General features: G+C 42.5%; 1 non-coding gene across 1 annotated transcript; it reads right to left on the bottom strand.

The window, feature by feature from the left end:
* Positions 1 to 7,115: 7,115 nt before the first annotated feature.
* LOC122892822 lies at positions 7,116 to 7,222 on the bottom strand. Its single transcript, XR_006381502.1, has one exon. It is a non-coding gene; the product is annotated as a U6 spliceosomal RNA (small nuclear RNA).
* Positions 7,223 to 8,974: the final 1,752 nt, after the last annotated feature.

Raw genomic sequence — 8,974 nt, 5'->3', positions numbered from 1 at the left:
TGGTGGGACTTCTTGAGTCAATTCCTATAATCAACCTTCTCATAACAAATCTCTATACAGTTGACCCTTGAACAACTCAGGGTCAGGGGTGCCAACGTCCTATGTAGTAAAAAAATCCATGTGTAACTTTGATGCTCCAAAACTTAACTTCTAATAGCCTTCTGTTGACTGGTGGCATTACCAATAACACAAACAGTTGATTAACACATATTTTTTACATTATATATATTTTATACTGTACTCTTACAATAAAGTAAGCTAGAGAAAAGCAGATGTTATTTTTTCAAATTTTTAAACTTTTAAATTATATTCAATTTAGTTAACATATATTATATTATTTGTTTCAGGGGTAGGATTGGAAACAACATACAGAAAAGTGAAACTGGACAATTCCCTTACACCATACACAAAAATAAACTCAAAAAGGATGAAAGACCTTAACATGAGACAGGAATCCATCAAAATCTGAGAGGAGAAAGCAGGCAGCAATCTCTTTGTTCTTGACCTTTCTTTCTAGAAACATCGCGAAAGACAAGGGAAGCAAGGGCAAAAATAAACTATTGGGACTTCAACAGGATAAAAAGTTTTTGCACAGCAAAAGAAACAGTCAACAAAACTAAAAGACAACCTATAAAGTGGAGAAGTTATTTGCAAATGACTTCTCAGATAAAGGGCTCCTATCCAAAATCTACAAAGAAATGATCAAACTCAACACCCAAAAAACAAAAAAACCCAGTCAAGAAATAGGCTGAAGACATGAAAAGCAGATGTTATTAAGAAAATCACAAGGAAGAGAAGTGCATTTTCAGTACTGTGCTGTATTTATATTAAAAAAAATGCACATACAAGTGGACCTGTGTGTTCAAACCCATGTTGTTCAAGGGTCAACTGTATATCCTATTGGTTCTATTTCCTGGAGGGCCCTGGCTCATACAGGTGGATAAGATGTTGGATTACACCAGGGATACGTTGAGTCCTATTTCCTCTGAGACATAAAGTTGGTAGTTAGAGATATTTGTGTGGAGCTCAAGGTGAGGCCAGAGAGCTTAGCCACACATTTGGGTGCTATATTAGTTTTTAGAGATGCTGTAACAAATTACCACAAACTTGGCTGCTCAAACGACAGAAATGTATTCTCTCATAGTTCTGGAGGCCAGAAGTCCAAAGTCATGGTGTCGGCAGAGTTGGTTCCCTCTGGAGGCTCTGAGGGAGAATCTATTATTGCATGTCTTTCTTCTAGCTTCTGGTAGCTGTTGACAATCCTTGGCTTCGGGTTGCGTGACTACACTCTGTCTTCACATGGCCCTCCTTCTCTCTGTGTCTTCTCCTTCTCTGTCACTTACACGGTCACCCATCATTGGATTTAGGGTGCAAACTAGATACAGGATGATCTCACCTTGAAATTGTTACCTTAATTATATTTGCAAAGAGTCTATTTCCAAATAAGGTTACATTCATAGATACTGGAAGGGATTGGACGTATCTTTCAGTCGACTACAAGTGCTATCAATTTATCATCTGTACCTTGGAGCTTGCATGTCATCACCTCAAGGGAGAATAAACAATGGGAAGAAAAAAGAGGGCTCAGAGGGAAGCCTTAAAGATCTCCATTATTTAATGGTTGGGTAGAAGTGGATGAACCTACTACAAAGTAGGATAAAAAGAAGAAGCCAGAGGAGTAGAAGAAACACCAGGAGGTAGAAGTCAGGAGAAGAGTGCATTTCAAGGAGGAGGGAGGGAACAATGCTTTCAAATGGTCGCTGAAAAAGTGCCAGGTACTTGCTTAAAGTAATATTCATTATTGGTCTTTAATGTTGCTAATCTTTTAAGAGTTAACGTTACACATTTGTTCTAGTTTTGTTTTTTTTTTTTTTAAAGATTTTATTCATTTATTTGACAGAGAGAGATCACAAGCAGGCAGAGAGAGAGAGAAGGAAGCAGGCTCCCGGCCGAGCAGAGAGCCCGATGCGGGGCTCGACCCCAGAACTCTGGGATCATGACCCGAGCCGAAGGCAGCAGCCCAACCCACTGAGCCACCCAGGTGCCCCTAGTTTTTTTTTTTTTTTCGGTTGAACTTTCATCAGAACATTAAAAGGAATCTTGATTTTACAGAAAGTTCAGTCAAAAAAACACACATATATCAACAGAGAAATTTTCTAGACTCTCTATTTTTTCTTTTTTTTTTTTTTGGTGGAGAAAATCCACATAGTTCATCACCTGAATCTTCCCACCTAAGATTTAATTTGTATGTAGTAAATCATTTATCCTTCGACTTTGGAATAAACCAAAATACAGCCCCGACCGAGTCTTGCTTGCAGCAACATTTTTGAAACAATTCCCTTCTTTTGGGGCCTTTGTAGCACAATGATATTGCCGGGAAGACAATACATTAAAAAACATATGGAATAGACCACCCATTTCTAGCAATATCACTGGACTCCAAAGAAGACTTAATACTGTGTTCCTTTGGAGATAGCACACGAGGCAAAAATGCTTTGGTCAAAAATATTCCCCTGTATTTACCAAATGAAATTTCTGGCTAATGGGTAGATTGAAAACAGGGTCTAGCTTTGTGGAGGAACACTACCTCTTTACAGGTATGTTGGTGTTTCCTGCTTTTGGCTGACGTGTCTTCCTGGATGCAGAGGGACTGGCTAAGGGTGACATACATGCTAACTGCATTAAACCTGGGAGCTGGGGTCTCCATGGCCTGAACGGAGGACATAATTTGTCTGGTGGTGTTTGTGCAGGGAGTGACAGGAGAAAGTGGAGAGAGTTGGATCAAATTATGGAGAACTTTGAATGCCCTGCCAAGTTCAGGACCTTCCAGGGGAAACAGTGGGGTCTGTCCCAGAACAGAAAAATCCTTTCTCTACTTCTACTTCTGTGGCTACAATGCATTTTTTATTTTCAGTGCAAATATAGGAATCCAAGGTGTAATTATTTGTGTTCTCTCTGGGCTAATTTGAGAGTTTCTCTGGACTGAGGTCAGATTTTCATAAATTAATGATAGACTAGAATAGAATTCCTGGGCTAGGAGCTGGGAAGAGTAGCTCAGGTAAAGGCAGCTAGGTTGGGGCCCTATGATGCTATAGGCACTGTGGCCCCATGGGCTTGGCATCACACAGTGTGGCCCTCATCAAATGGGTTACAGTGGTGGAGTCCCTTGGATGCCAATCAGAAGTGACCAGTATGGTCATGTTCTTCCTGTGTGTATTTTTATGTCCCTACCTTTTCCAGCTCAGAGCAGCTCTGGAGAGATGTGTTCCTTCTGTTTTTATTAAGTTCTTCTGGTTTGAGGAGTGAAAGAGAAGGGGAACAGGGAGGGGGTTGCAGATGAGATGGCCTCCAGGCTGGGATTTATAAGAACATCCTTCCACTGGGTGATGTCTGCATGAGGTAGAGGTATGGTTTCAATTCCACTCTGGCAAGGCGGGCCAGCCCATGTTGCCAGCACATAGCTCTCTTTCAAGTCTCACACTGACTCGAGAGTTTGTAGACAACTTTGTACTTTGGGTCTCTGCCAGCTGTCCTGGAGAAGCAACTGCCCTTGGCTTCACGTTTTCTAACTCACCCTCCCCACTCCCAACTCAAGTTAGAGAATAACAACTGTTTTCTTAGCAAACACTGCTCCTAAGTAAACCCAAGCGGGACCTCAGCAACTGTGCATTTGGGACCCATGGAGTCTTTTTCATATTTTTGTGACTTTCTTTCCTTTGGCTGCAGAAGAACAGCGCCCTCAGATTTGTACTGCCTTAGAGACCGTCTGCAAGGACAGGGTCATTACGCATTTAGACATCAGGCCTGGGGGTGGGGGCGGGGAGATGACTTTTTGGTTTTTGCTTTGTTTTAAACTACTAACCCTGCTCTAGATTTTTTTTGTACTTAATTTGCCACCATATTTTCTGATGTATCAATAAAAGGAAAACAACATATTTCTATTTTGTCTCTCTCATTCTCCAAAATGCTCTTTGTTTATTAAAAATGTAACCAGCTCCTGTAAAGTCTTATTTACCTGTCCGGGGACTACCCAAACCATTGGCCCCTTCCTTGCCCTCCTCCTAATCTTTTTCACATGAGGACAGTTCCCTGTGGCCCAGCTAGGGTGTAAAGAAGGGGAAGGTGGCAGCGAAGCTCCCCTTGTGTCAGCACATTCTAGATCAGCATCCAGAATCTGTGCAGAACGCAGGTCTGACCCTAGAACCCGTAAGCTTATAGAAGGGACTGGCCACTTTTTATGTAAAGAGTCAGATCCTACGTATTTTGGTCTTTGCAGGCTGCACTGCAACTATGTTTATAGCATGAAGCGTGCATAGATCCTGTGTCTGTGAGTGGCTGTGGCTGTGTTCCAATAAAAATGTTATTTACTAAAAAAGGTGGAAAGCAGATTTGGTTCAGGGCTGCTGTTTGCCAATCCCGGACTTAAAACCCTTCAGTGCTGTCTGTGCCCGTGCCCTCAGATGGAAACCTACTCTCCTAGCCCACGTGCGAGGGCCGTGTGCTTCATTCCCTCTCACATCTAGTGTGCTTTCTGCCTCCTGCACTGCCCTCCAGCCCCATTGGGTTGTTCCTGGCCCTCAGACGTGTCTCACTCCCTCTCACCTCGAGAAATCCGTGCAAGTTGTTCCATTTACCTTAAACCATCTTCCAACCCCTTCTCTTTTCCTGCACACCTTTACATGCGACTCCCTCTCCAGATCTCAGATGAAGCTTGTCTAGCACGTCTCTCCTAATCCCTGTGCCTAAGTGAGGACTCTTGACAGCAAATGACAGCAATTAAATCTCATTATACTGAGGCATTACAAACAAATGATGTTGTTTGGCTGAAATCAACGAACTCTGGATAGGGCTCAGAGGAAGTGAGTTTAGGCATGACTAAAATCAGAGATGCAATGAGTGACATAGTTTATGGATAACATGCTCATCTCACAGCAGACAGGCGGGATGTCTCCTAATTCTGGTGGCCTCACTGATTACAGCATAGCTGAGAAACTGAAACAACAAGGGCCTTTGGGCATCAAAAAGGTGGTAACAGGGGCGCCTGGGTGGCTCAGTGGGTTAAAGCCTCTGCCTTCGGCTCAGGTCATGATCCCAGGGTCCTGGGATCGAGCCTTGCATCAGGCTCTCTGCTTAGCAGGGAGCCTGCTTCCTCCTCTCTCTCTGCCTGCCTCTCTGCCTAAATAAATAAATAAAATCTTAAAAAAAAAAAAAGGATGGTAACAAATGCTTTGTATTCAACCAACCAACCAACCAACCAACCACACACACCCAAAAAACTTTAATTGTATCACAGGAGAACTTTTCATATACTAAATCAGAGCCTGTTTATTTTTGATTTAGGCACAATAATAACAAGTTTATTTGTCAAGTTTCGCAGGCTAGAGCATATTAGCAACAGCTGATTTATTTCTTTTGTTGTTTTACTGGGGTGAAAAGGAACTGCCAGAAGTAGACACACTGACATCAACTTGGAGTGACAGTGAAATGACAAGGAAGGTAGAGAAGGAAACTTTCAGAAAGCAGAGGGGGCTGGGGCCATTTCGTGAAGAGAAAACACTTAACATTCTTCAGTAGGTTCCGAGGGCATCAGTGCTTTCGAATAATACCTAAGAACAAAATGTATATGATGTTTATTATATGCCAGCCCCCGTCCTAAGTACCTCATGGGAATTATTTAATCTTGCAATAACTCGATCAATGAATGCTTCTATCATTACCATTTTATAGGTCTTATTCGTTATCTATTACTGTGTAGCCAAAATTTCATAGCTTATAATAACAGACATTTATTTTCTCATAGTTTCTGTGGATCAAGTGGCCACTTGTGGCTTAGCTGGTCCTTGGGGTCAGTGTCTCTTTTAAGTGTGTGATCAAGATGTTGGCTAGGGCTGCAGTGACCTCAAGGCTTGACTAGGGAAGAACTCTCTTTTGAGCTAGGTCATGTGGCTGTTGGCAGGATTGGGTTCCCTGTGGCTGTCAGACTCAGGGCCCCAGTTCCTTGCCATGTGGGTCTCTCCATAGGGCAGACAAAATATCAAGTCTGGGATATATGTGATGTTGATGATGGCTCTCAAGTTGTTCACTGTCCTTTGCCTTTGTCCCTCCCTGTCCCCCATGATGGATGTCAGCTCTGGGGCTGGAACAGTGTCTGTTCCATCTTTCTATCCCTCAGGGCCTAGCACAATGTGTAATGTGTGATAAGCATGTGGAAAGTATCTGTTGAACAAACAAATGTTTATTGTAGAAAATATTGAAAAGGAAAAAATAAAAAATTAAGCACCATCCTATTTCACAGAGGTAACCTTTGCCAATGGTTCATTGTACTTCCTTTGGTCTTTTTTCCATTCATAAATATCTGCATTATCCATATCTATGTTTGCATTTGTGTATGTAACTTTTCCTCCCTTTCTTTTGAGTGGTAACAGCCAGCATTTAATGACACTGTGCTAAGTGCTTGGGAAGATCCATTGTTAATAAACCTCCCTTGTTACCACTAAGCTCCTGGGAACTTAGAGTCTGGGGACAGAGTTGGAGTCATGCTAACAAGGCACAACTGTCATGAGATTTAGCCTGGCATCTTCAGTATGCCGTGGGGAAAGCAGTAGGTCTGAGAGTTGCCAGGAGGGGTAGGACAGACCCGAGGACCTGATCCCGGGGCCACCCCTACTGGGACCCTCTGACAGCCAACACCGTTCTCCACTTGATAAGAGCAATTCTACTCTGAAAAATCACCCAGAATAAGGCACATTATCCAGAGCTGAAACACACTACTACTTTTAGTGGGGAAGAAATATTTTTATTGCAAGCCCTCAGATTGACCTCTGTTCTGCTAAAAAAGCAAAATAAAAACAAATAAAACAGCACAACCACCAAATCCCATTAAAATGTATGAAATTACTTCCTTTGTTAATTTAGCCTGACAAAGCATTGCCCTTCATCAGTTACTCTCTGTAATGTGGCTATTTACTTGCTCTCATTAATCCATTATACTGAGCATAATTAAGGCTTTGCTCTTGAATTATAGTTATGATACCAAATTTTTAAGCAATTCAGTCTTTAGTGCAAACACATAAAGAAACTCAAACAGAGCAGTAGGGACGAAAGAAATCAACTAAAGCAAAGAATCCTACTACACTCTCAGGAGAGTCATCATTGTGCAAGGATCGTGCTAATCTCCTCCTTATCGTTCCAATCTTAGTATGTGTACTGCTGAAGCGAACACTACACTCTCTGGAGAGTTGATATTACCGGGCTTAAGGGACAAGATTGTGTCCTTTATAAATGAGCAGACCACCCAGATTCTGAGGAGGAAAATTCAGTGAAATGTGTGCTAACCATATAATGGCCAAAATGGCCCTGTGGTCACTCTGGACTTTGGCACCCAGCTGCCTGCGAGGTGAGCAAAGGGCCAGCGGATCTCGCACTAAGTGTAAAGTTCCAAGTAGCTGAAGGAGGGCTACTGAGTAAAACTGGGTTGATGAGGTGAATCTAATGTCACGTCTATGTAATTATATCCACATTGTACCAGAGGCTCCCAAATGTCATAGAAAATGAGCTAGTCTTTCTCTTTTGATGCTGTTACCTCCAAACCTGTTCCTCTGTGCATTCTCCATGGTGGTAAATGGCACCATCTTCCACCCAGTTACTCAAACTAAAATCCTACGTGTCCCCTTTGTGATAGTTAAGTTCATGTGTCAACTTGACGGGGCTGCAGGATACAAAGTTGTCTGACTAAACATTATTTCTGGGTGTTTCTATGAGGGTGTTTTTCCAGAAGAGATCAGCTTTTGGGTTGGCGTTGACTTGAGTAAAGTTGATGGCTCTCCCCAACGTGGGTGGTCTCCATCCTGTCCACTGAAGGCCTGAATATTACAAAAAGTGGAGGAAGGTTGAGTCTATGCTGTACCTGGATACTTGAGTGGAACACTGACTGACCTTCTCCTGCCATCATCACTCCTGGTTCTCAGGCTTTGAGACTCAGACTGGAATCCATACACACCAGCTCTGTGGTTCTCTGGGCTCTCAACCACACCCCTGACTTTCCTGAGCCTCCAGTTTATAGACAGCCTCCAAAATCATGTGAGCCTATACCTTCTAATAACACTCTTTCTATATATCTCATTGTATCTATAGGTCCATATCTAACTTGGTTCTGTTTTTCTGGAGAACCTGGATTCATACAGTCTTGATTCTTACTTTTCTCTAATCTCCCGCATCCAGTTTATCAACAGGCTGTGATAATTCTGCCTCCAGAATATATCTTGAATGGACCCTCTCCAAGCAACCCTTACCTTTCTGAATATCCTGGAGCAATACAATAGTCCCTGTTGGTCTCTTTGCTTCTTCTCTTACCCCTCTCAAATCTATTCCCCATAATGCAATGCTGTTGATGAAACACAAATTAGATCATACCACTCCTCTGTGTAAACCATACCTTAAGTTGCCATCAGACTTAGAATACAATCTGAACTTTCACTGTAGCCTCTAATCACCATGTGATCTGGCCATAGTTAACTGTTCTGCCTTCATCTCCCACCACCATCTGCTTGGCTCACCACATTTGGGTGGCTCTATTAGTTACCTAGTGCTGTGTAACAAATGACCAAGGACTCACATAAATGACAGCAATCAACACTGAATGCCTCACCTAGTTTCAGTGGGTCAAACTGAGAAATGACGCAGGTAGGTAGCTCTGGTTCAGGGTGTTTCATGAGGCTGCCATCATCTGGAGGCTTGATTGGAGGACCTACTTCCAAGGTGGCTCATTCTTTTTTTTTTTTTTTTTTAACAGAAGGCCTCAGGTCCTTGTCATGTCGGTCACTCTGTAGAACTGCTTGAGTGATCCAAGAAAACACAACAGAATCTGCAATACCCTTTATGACCTAGGCTTGGAAGGCATATTCCTTAGCTTTGCAACATTTTTAGTTACATAGACCAGCCTGATTCAATGTGGGGGGGAGATACATAAGGGCAT

This window comes from Neovison vison, chromosome 12, assembly GCF_020171115.1.
Source record: "Neovison vison isolate M4711 chromosome 12, ASM_NN_V1, whole genome shotgun sequence".
Taxonomy (NCBI): domain Eukaryota; kingdom Metazoa; phylum Chordata; class Mammalia; order Carnivora; family Mustelidae; genus Neogale; species Neogale vison.
This window is presented reverse-complemented; position numbering and strand designations above follow the sequence as displayed.